This window comes from Juglans microcarpa x Juglans regia, chromosome 7S (assembly GCF_004785595.1).
Source record: "Juglans microcarpa x Juglans regia isolate MS1-56 chromosome 7S, Jm3101_v1.0, whole genome shotgun sequence".
NCBI classification, from domain to species: Eukaryota; Viridiplantae; Streptophyta; class Magnoliopsida; order Fagales; family Juglandaceae; genus Juglans; species Juglans microcarpa x Juglans regia.
Window position 1 is genome coordinate 21,765,762 of NC_054607.1, and position 8,201 is coordinate 21,773,962.

Sequence of the window (8,201 nt, forward strand, 5' to 3'; positions counted from 1 at the left end):
GGCTTTAAAATAGTAAACTATCTACAGGTAAAAACTACTAATCCTAATTTACAAACATCAATCAAGCATTATAGATTGCATACAAACTATTAATGTCTAAAGGGAGGCAAGCACATACAATCCATTCTAAATTCACCCAAAGCTGTCTTGGGAAGCTAAGAAATAAGTGTCGAAAATACCTGCAGCCCCTACTTTAGACAAAGCATCAGCCACTGAATTATTTTCTCTATCAGAGTGTTGAAGAGAAAATGGAAAAACTTGTTGGAATTATTATTATTATTATTATTATAATATAGCAGATCCTGTTTAAAAGCATGATTAATATTAGAGACAAGTCTTAAATATACAAATCTTTTTTTGTAAAAAAGTGAGCACCGCTAAGAAAAATAAGTTTTTATTGTGTGCCCAAAAAAGTGGGCCCCAAATGCATTAGTTCTGCATTGGTGTTGGTACCATCTCCCAAATGAAGAGAAAAAAACAAAAACCAGCTTACTTGAATCAGATCCGAGAATGCCTCCACACCCTGTCTTCCCAGGCAAATTATAAGCAGAGCCATCTATATTGAATTTAAGCATCCGAGGAGATGGATGCTGCCAATTTAGTAAAATAGGCCTTTTAACCATCACTTGTACGGGATTTAAACCCAAAGCTTGCAATGATAGATGGGCATCAAAAGGCAAAACCCTGGATGGATTTGTCAACATATTAAACTCAAATGAGTTCAAGATGCAAACTTCTCATAATCTTGGTTATGCTTTTCAGAAGGATGTGAGTTGAGGTGGTGATTCTTTCCAACCCCAAGTCGTGAATCTATTTAACATTGTTTGGTATTTTGAGATTTGATTTGAAAAGGCGTGATCATAGCTCATGTCCATCCTTTTTCTCTTCAAATACGTAGTCATGAGGGGCAGGGTATATGGGCCTCAATTAATTGGAGCCAACGGTGCCGATTGCTCCCTTTATATACCATACCATTACCAACACAACAGTTGAGTTTAAGCGAATCATGAGGAAATTGTCACGCAACCATAAGATCGGCAACACTTTTTTGGGCTTTGTAACAAAGGTGGCAGAATGATGCAAAGGTCACAAAATTGTACTATAATAAATATTTGTCAGCAAAACCGAGCTTTCGTAGGCTCTACTGTTCAATCAATTTCGCTCTCCTTTTTTGTAACCGTATAGCATCGAAAGTAAGGCATTAGCTAGTTGGTTTATTGTAATTAGGGCTTTAAGAAGAACTAAAGATGGTCATCTGTAGTCAGGGGTTGAGAATATGGATGCATTCTATTACTTGCAACCATCGAGGACCACTACGTTTATTAATCAATGCGTTTCAGTACTGCGTACAAGAGGTGAAAGTGAAATCTTGTCATTACTCAACACATCTTCATATACTTTGTCCCCTAAATATCCAAAGAGGACCACTACGGACACACAAGGATCTCACAAACGGTCATTTTTTTTTCTTAGAATCTATGACATTCTCATCCATCCCGTTCAATAGTTTTTTTTCCCAAGAATCACGTTGCTTCTTCCCATTCCAAAACTTACTAGCCCATTCAGAGTTTTTCTTTCCTGCCTTGAGCTCCCGTTGGCGGCCGGTAAGTGACTTTGTTTCTCCAAATTTTTTTTTTTTTTTTGGTTTTTCCACTTCTGTCTTAACCCATAGTTTCCTCAACTTAGCATTTTTTTTTTTTTGGCTCTTTGCAGTTTCGCTGGCCTCGTCCCTGTCGTTGTCGAAATTTACAGTCCCCGACGTTGGAGCCCTCCTCACCGGCAGGTATACACGAGATGACCATCTGAAAGAAAACAAGCACTTGGACGCACCCTTTTTTCCATCACACGAGATGCCCATCTGAAAGCATTTAATGGAAGCATATGAAAGCCCATCTCAAATGATAGCATCTGAAAAAATTATAACACAGATGCTTTCATGCCTATTTGAAGTCTAGGCAACATGCCCTAATGAAAAAATGAATATAATTGAAATGGGCATGTTGAAAAAATTCTAAAATCATGACAAGCGTGCTTCAGATGGGCACCTTGTACCTGAGATGAATCCCTATAATGAAAGCCCATCTCAAATAATGAAACTGTGCCTTAGGGGCTAAGCACAACAGGGACTCATTTCTTTTTCTTGGTCAATGCACGGTTAAGGCCCTGCATTTTTTGTTGTTGTTATGACCCTGTCTGCAGTGAGTTTTACGTGTAAGAAAGCATTTGAAACCATCTGCAGTTATATAAAACTGTATGCATAAAGTGTTTTAGCGATTCGGGGTGATTTGAGTGCCCAAAAAATTATTTTTTTGGAGGTCACGTCGGTTTTGTATAAAACTGGTTTTGGGAGCCATAGTTGTTTATATAGTTTTTTGTTTAGGAGCAACGTCCAAAATATTGTTTTTGTTTGGGAGCCACCGAAAACATAGTTGTTTATATATTATTATTATTATTATTATTTTGTAGCTATAATCAAGATGGAACCTAGCCAATTGATGTTTTCCCATGAAGAATATGACAGTGACAATCCTAACACTCCACGAGATTAGACGTTAATTATCAAGTTTTTAATGGTATTGTTTTATGGACTCTTTTAACTATCGATTGTTTTATGACATTTTTAATATATTTTAACTATATCATAGTCTTTTATGTTTTGCTTAATGTAGACTAACAACAGCAAACTAGATCTCACTATAGTGAGAATCAAAAGTTTGAAGAACCAAAGGTTGATATGATATTTGAGTCTCAAGCATATGTTATTGAATGTTACACAAAGTATGCTAAACAGTAGGGCTTTGGAGTGTCGAAAAGAACATCGACTTCTGGATATGTGGAGGCAAAATACTTCACCATATCATGCAGTCGCCATCACAAGCCAAAAAGTAAGTCATCAAAAACTGATTAGCCAAAATCGGTAGGAGGGACATATTGCAAGGATAAGATTAATGCAAAGCAAACAACCGATGGAATGTATCAGTTATCCAATGTCTTCCTCGAATACAATCATGCTGTGAGCTTGAGTAAGTCAAGACATATTAGTTGCCATAAAAAAATTATCAAGTTGGTCGAAAAAAAGAATGGACAAAGCCAAAATTTGTTCGACTAAAAATTACAAAACTATGGTTGTTAAAGCATGTGGATATGAGAATCTCAATTTTGGAGAGAATGAGTGCAAGAATCATATCAATAAAGTCCAAAATGAGTTGCTTGAAGAAGGCGACGCAGAGCCATTACACAATTATTTGGTGCGGCAGCAAAAGAAAAATAATGGCTTTTTCTATGCAATGGATATAGATGAAGAAGTGAGGTTGAGAAATGTGTTTTAGGCAAATGCCCAAAGCAGCATATGAGTCATTTGTAGATGTTGACGTTTGACACATCGTATTTGACAAATAAATATAAAATGCAATTTGCCTCTTTTATGGGAGTCAACCACTATGACCAATCGATACTTTTTGGATGTGACCTCATATCAAATGAGAATACAAATATATTTGTGTAGTTATTCGACTCATGGTTGAGGTGTATGTCAGGACGGACTCCTAATGCGATTATAACTTACCAAGATAGGGCAACGCAAGCGACAATTGTAACAGTTTTTCCAAGGGCCAAGCATATATTCTGTTTATGGCACATTTCATGCAAATTACCTCACAAGTTGGGATCTTATTCACAATATACCAAATTTAAATGTCCTTTATTAAATTGTATATATGACTCTTTAAGCTGTGAAGAATTTGAAGAAATGTAGCATAACATCGTTCAGATCAATGGTTTAACAAACAATGCTTGGTTGAGTAAGTTGTACGAGGAGCAACATCAATGGGTACTTGCATATGTGAGAGATACGTTTTAGGCCAGAATGTCCACAACCCAGCATAACAAGAGTATGAATGTCTTTTTTTATGGCTATGTAGATGCTGCCACATCATTGAAGTAGTTTTTTGGGGACTATGATAATTCTTTGGCTAGGATGGTCGAGAATGAGAAGATAGCTAATTTTAGTTAATTCTAACGAAAGCTCCCTTGCATTACAATAGTAACTTCAAGAGGTATACACGAATGTCAAGTTCAAAGAGGTACAAGTAGAGCTTATGGAGACTATGAATTGCTTGTTTTCATTTAAAAACATGCAGGTGCAATATTGACATACGAAGTTGTTGACCACTTTAGCATTTATGATGAGTTTGTAAAAGATGTGAAATACAATCTACAACTTTTTTTGATATTTAAATACTGTGTTTTTGTTGTTCACAAAAACAAGAATATATATTCAATAACGGTATACAACTTCTATAATACAAAATCTCATTTCTATTTAAGCATTAGGAATTCTTGTACAATTATGTCTTATACACTTGACAACAAAGTACAATGTCAACAACTGCATTCATACCTGTCAATTTTTACAGCCCAAGAAACGACGACCATAGCTATAATCATTTCCCGACGTCTTCAACTGTGCTTTAATCCGACAATGACAGTAATGCTCAGTATCTAGTTGTGACCTTTCTATGAAGGAGTTAATGGTACTGCTTAAAGCTAACATTGTGATGCAAATTGTCTATTTTATGGGGGTGGTTGGAGTTTGTATAAGAATCACCAAACAACTAGGTTGGAGTTTGCCCAAGAATCACCAAACAATAAAAAAATAATAGTCTCTAGATGGGGACCATTCCAAAGCAAGTGCCAAACCAGATTTTGTGAAGTGTTTGATACCTATTCTATACTATAAAGCAGGACTCAACAAATTGTATATGAGAGATGGGTTGCCACAAATGTAAGTTTGTACTATTCTACATTTGAAGCTTGTCTAAGATCAGTAGAGACAGTAAGGGGCATTTTTGTGGGCAGAAGCATCTACAGAGCAGATGTGTTGGGGTTTTTGTTGGCAGAATCTATAAACAAACTTGAATTATTAGAAAAAGGTTATCAAAAACTCCTTAGACATGGTAGATGGTGACCTGTATTAGGTCTTATGTATATATCAAAATTGATTTATACAAATCATCAAATCATCAAATATCTCATACAAATCAATTACTCATTTATTAAATTACAAATCATGAAATTCCTAACCCTCCAAAACAAGCCACTAGTCATCCATCGTGTAATCCTAAATTGCATTGCATATTACAGAAATATCTACAAAGCAGATGTGTTAGGATTTTTGTGGGCAGAAGCATCTATAGACAAGCTTGAATTATTAGAAAAAGGTTATCGGAAACTCCATAGATGGTAGATGGTCACCTGTATTAGGTCTTATGTATATATCAAAATTGACATACAAATCATCAAATATCTATTAGAAATCAACTAATAATTTATTCTTAAATTGCGTTGCATATTACAGAAGCATTTATAGAACAAATATATTCTCAAAAGAAGAGAGAAAATCTGAGATACTCAACTGAATTCTATTTCATCAAGGAAAAATGAAATGCTGATAAGCATGTGAGTGGAGGATTTGCAAATAAAATATTAGATAGGAATTATAGGATCTCAATCCGACAATTACATTCATATATTTATAAGAATAGCTCCTCTCGGGTTTAATGGGTTGTTTTTGTTTAGTGAAAGTATTTGTGTTTACTTAAGCTGTGAAATTCTTCCATTTACCAACCAATTTAGAACCCAATTAGATCTACATGAGAAGTTTGATGTATAAACAAATCGAATCACAAATGTGTAACCCAATTATATCTACATAGAAATTTTGATATATACACAAATCCAAGCCTAACCCACCAACTGAGCAAGCATAATATCTACCTGAATGTGGAAATTCGAAAGTTAGGGCAACTCATATGTGGAAAGAGAGAAAGATACCTGGCGTCGGTGAGGGAGAGGGCGAGGGCTATCGGAGAGTGCAATTGGTGAAGGTTGTTAGTTAGGACTGTCGGAGACGGTTGTGGGCAACAGAGAACTGCTATGTCTTCGTGCGGGTGGGCTTGGAAAGGGAAATGGGGGAAGGGAGATGGATGAGAGAGAGACAGAGGAATTGGTAGCGGGGCAAGAGTGAGTTCTGCGAGTGAGTTATGTCTTCAATGACAGCTGTCGGTGATGGGTTTTGGGTGACAAAACCGTTGTTTGTGCGGGTCTGAGAAGGGAAAGGTGGGGAAGGGAAAGAGATGGGAGAGAGAGGGGAAGGGAGAGCAATGAGTGGAGAATTTAAAGCTTAGAGTTCCAAAAAAATAAAAATAAATATCATGGCATTATGTCAAGATCATTTTGGAGAGATGCTCTTTTAGGTATTGCCTATACTTTGAACTGTGTGCTTTCTAAGTCTGTTCCCTCAACCCCATATAAGTTATTGAATGGTGCAAAACTAAAATTGGAACATTTGTAACCTTGGGATTTTGTAAGTTATGCTCACCCCACGTTTCATAAATATGGAAAACTTGATCCAAAAGCAAATAGATATATCTTTATAAGATGTTTAGAGAGATCAAATGGCTACATAATGTATGGTGAACATAATATCAAATGAGTGATAAAGCAAATATGGTCGTGTAATGTCACATTTATTGATAATAATTTTTCCAATATTGGTGAGGCAAAGAAAGATTTTGAGATTTTTGAGTTGTAAGAACTCGAGATAGTTACATCATCTTTTCATTAGAGTGGAGAATTATCATATCTTAGAATCGTAAAAGATAGTAGGAGTGATTTACCTCCTAGTGTGAGTGTACTACTAGAAAGTGACTTACAAGAATTAAAATGAATATTTTATGTGTGCCTAGTGTGACCTTGATGAACCTACTTCTTATGAGGAAGCACTAATTTTACCTAGTTCAGATAAATGATTGGCTACTATGAGAGATGAGATGATTTCTATGACAAAGAACCAAGTTTGGGAGTTAGTTGATCTTCCACCTGGACACAGATCTATTGGAAACAAATGAGTTTTAAAAATTAAGTGCCAGACATATGGACCAATTGACAAGTATATGGCCCATCTTGTGGGGAATGGTTATACCCAAAGAGAGGGTATAAGTTGCATATTTAGATTTGAAACTTTTTAAAATGGATATGAAAATTGTATTTCTCAATGAAGAACAAGATGATGAGATCTATATGGATCAAATTGTTGGTTTTGAGGTTAAGGAATAATAGCGCAAAGCATGCTAGCTGAAACGTTTCATTTATGGCCTTAAACAATCGTCTAAACAATGGTACTTAAGATTTTATGAGACTATTACTTTAATTGGCTTTGAGATGCTAGAAGAAGACCATTGTATATATGTCAAGCATAAGCTAAAAATTTTATGATTTTATCTTTGTATATGGATGACATTTTATTAACTGTAAATGATATGGAGATAATTGTCGCATCAAAAGAGTAGTTATCCTTTACTTTTGAGATGAAGGATATGAATGAAGTAAATTATGCACTTAGAGTTAAAATTTCAGAGGATCTATTTAGGAAAATTCTTGGTTTGTCTCAAGAGACTTACATTAAGAAGATTTTAGAATGATTCCGTATGCACAACTCTAAATTCAAAAAGACTCTAATTGAGAAAGATTATACATTGTACCTAGAACATTACCCCAAGAGAGATGAGGAAAAGAAATAGATGATTAGAATTATTTGTGCAACTGAAATTGGAAGTCTGATATATGTTATATTGTATACACGACTTGACATTTGCTTTGCTGTTAGATTAGTTAGTTGTATCAAAATAACATAGAACCTATTCACTGGCAAGCAGTTAAGAGGATTTTTCGATACCTTCATAGAATAATATATATCGCCCTTTGCTATCAAGGTGGAGATATGAGACTATAGTTTTATAGCGATGCTAATTGGGCTAATGATAAAGATGAACGTAAATCTACGATGAGTAAGCATTTATGTTTAGTGAGGGAGTTATTTCTTGGTGTAGGAAGAAACAATCATGCATTGCTTTCTTCACAAGTGAATCAGAGTACATTAATTGTTCAACATCTGTATAAGAGGATGTTTAGTTGATTATATTTTTTTAGCACCTAGAGGTTACAACTGTTGCAGATGAAGCTGTTAGATATATAATGATAGTATGACAGCTTTGATATATGCTAAGAATGTCAAATACCATGATTGAACTAAACACACTAATATTCAATTTTACTACATTTGGGATGTCATGCTTGAAGTGAGGTGATCCTAAAACACGTCTCTATTAGCAAGATGGTAATTGATCTTCTTACTAAGCCTA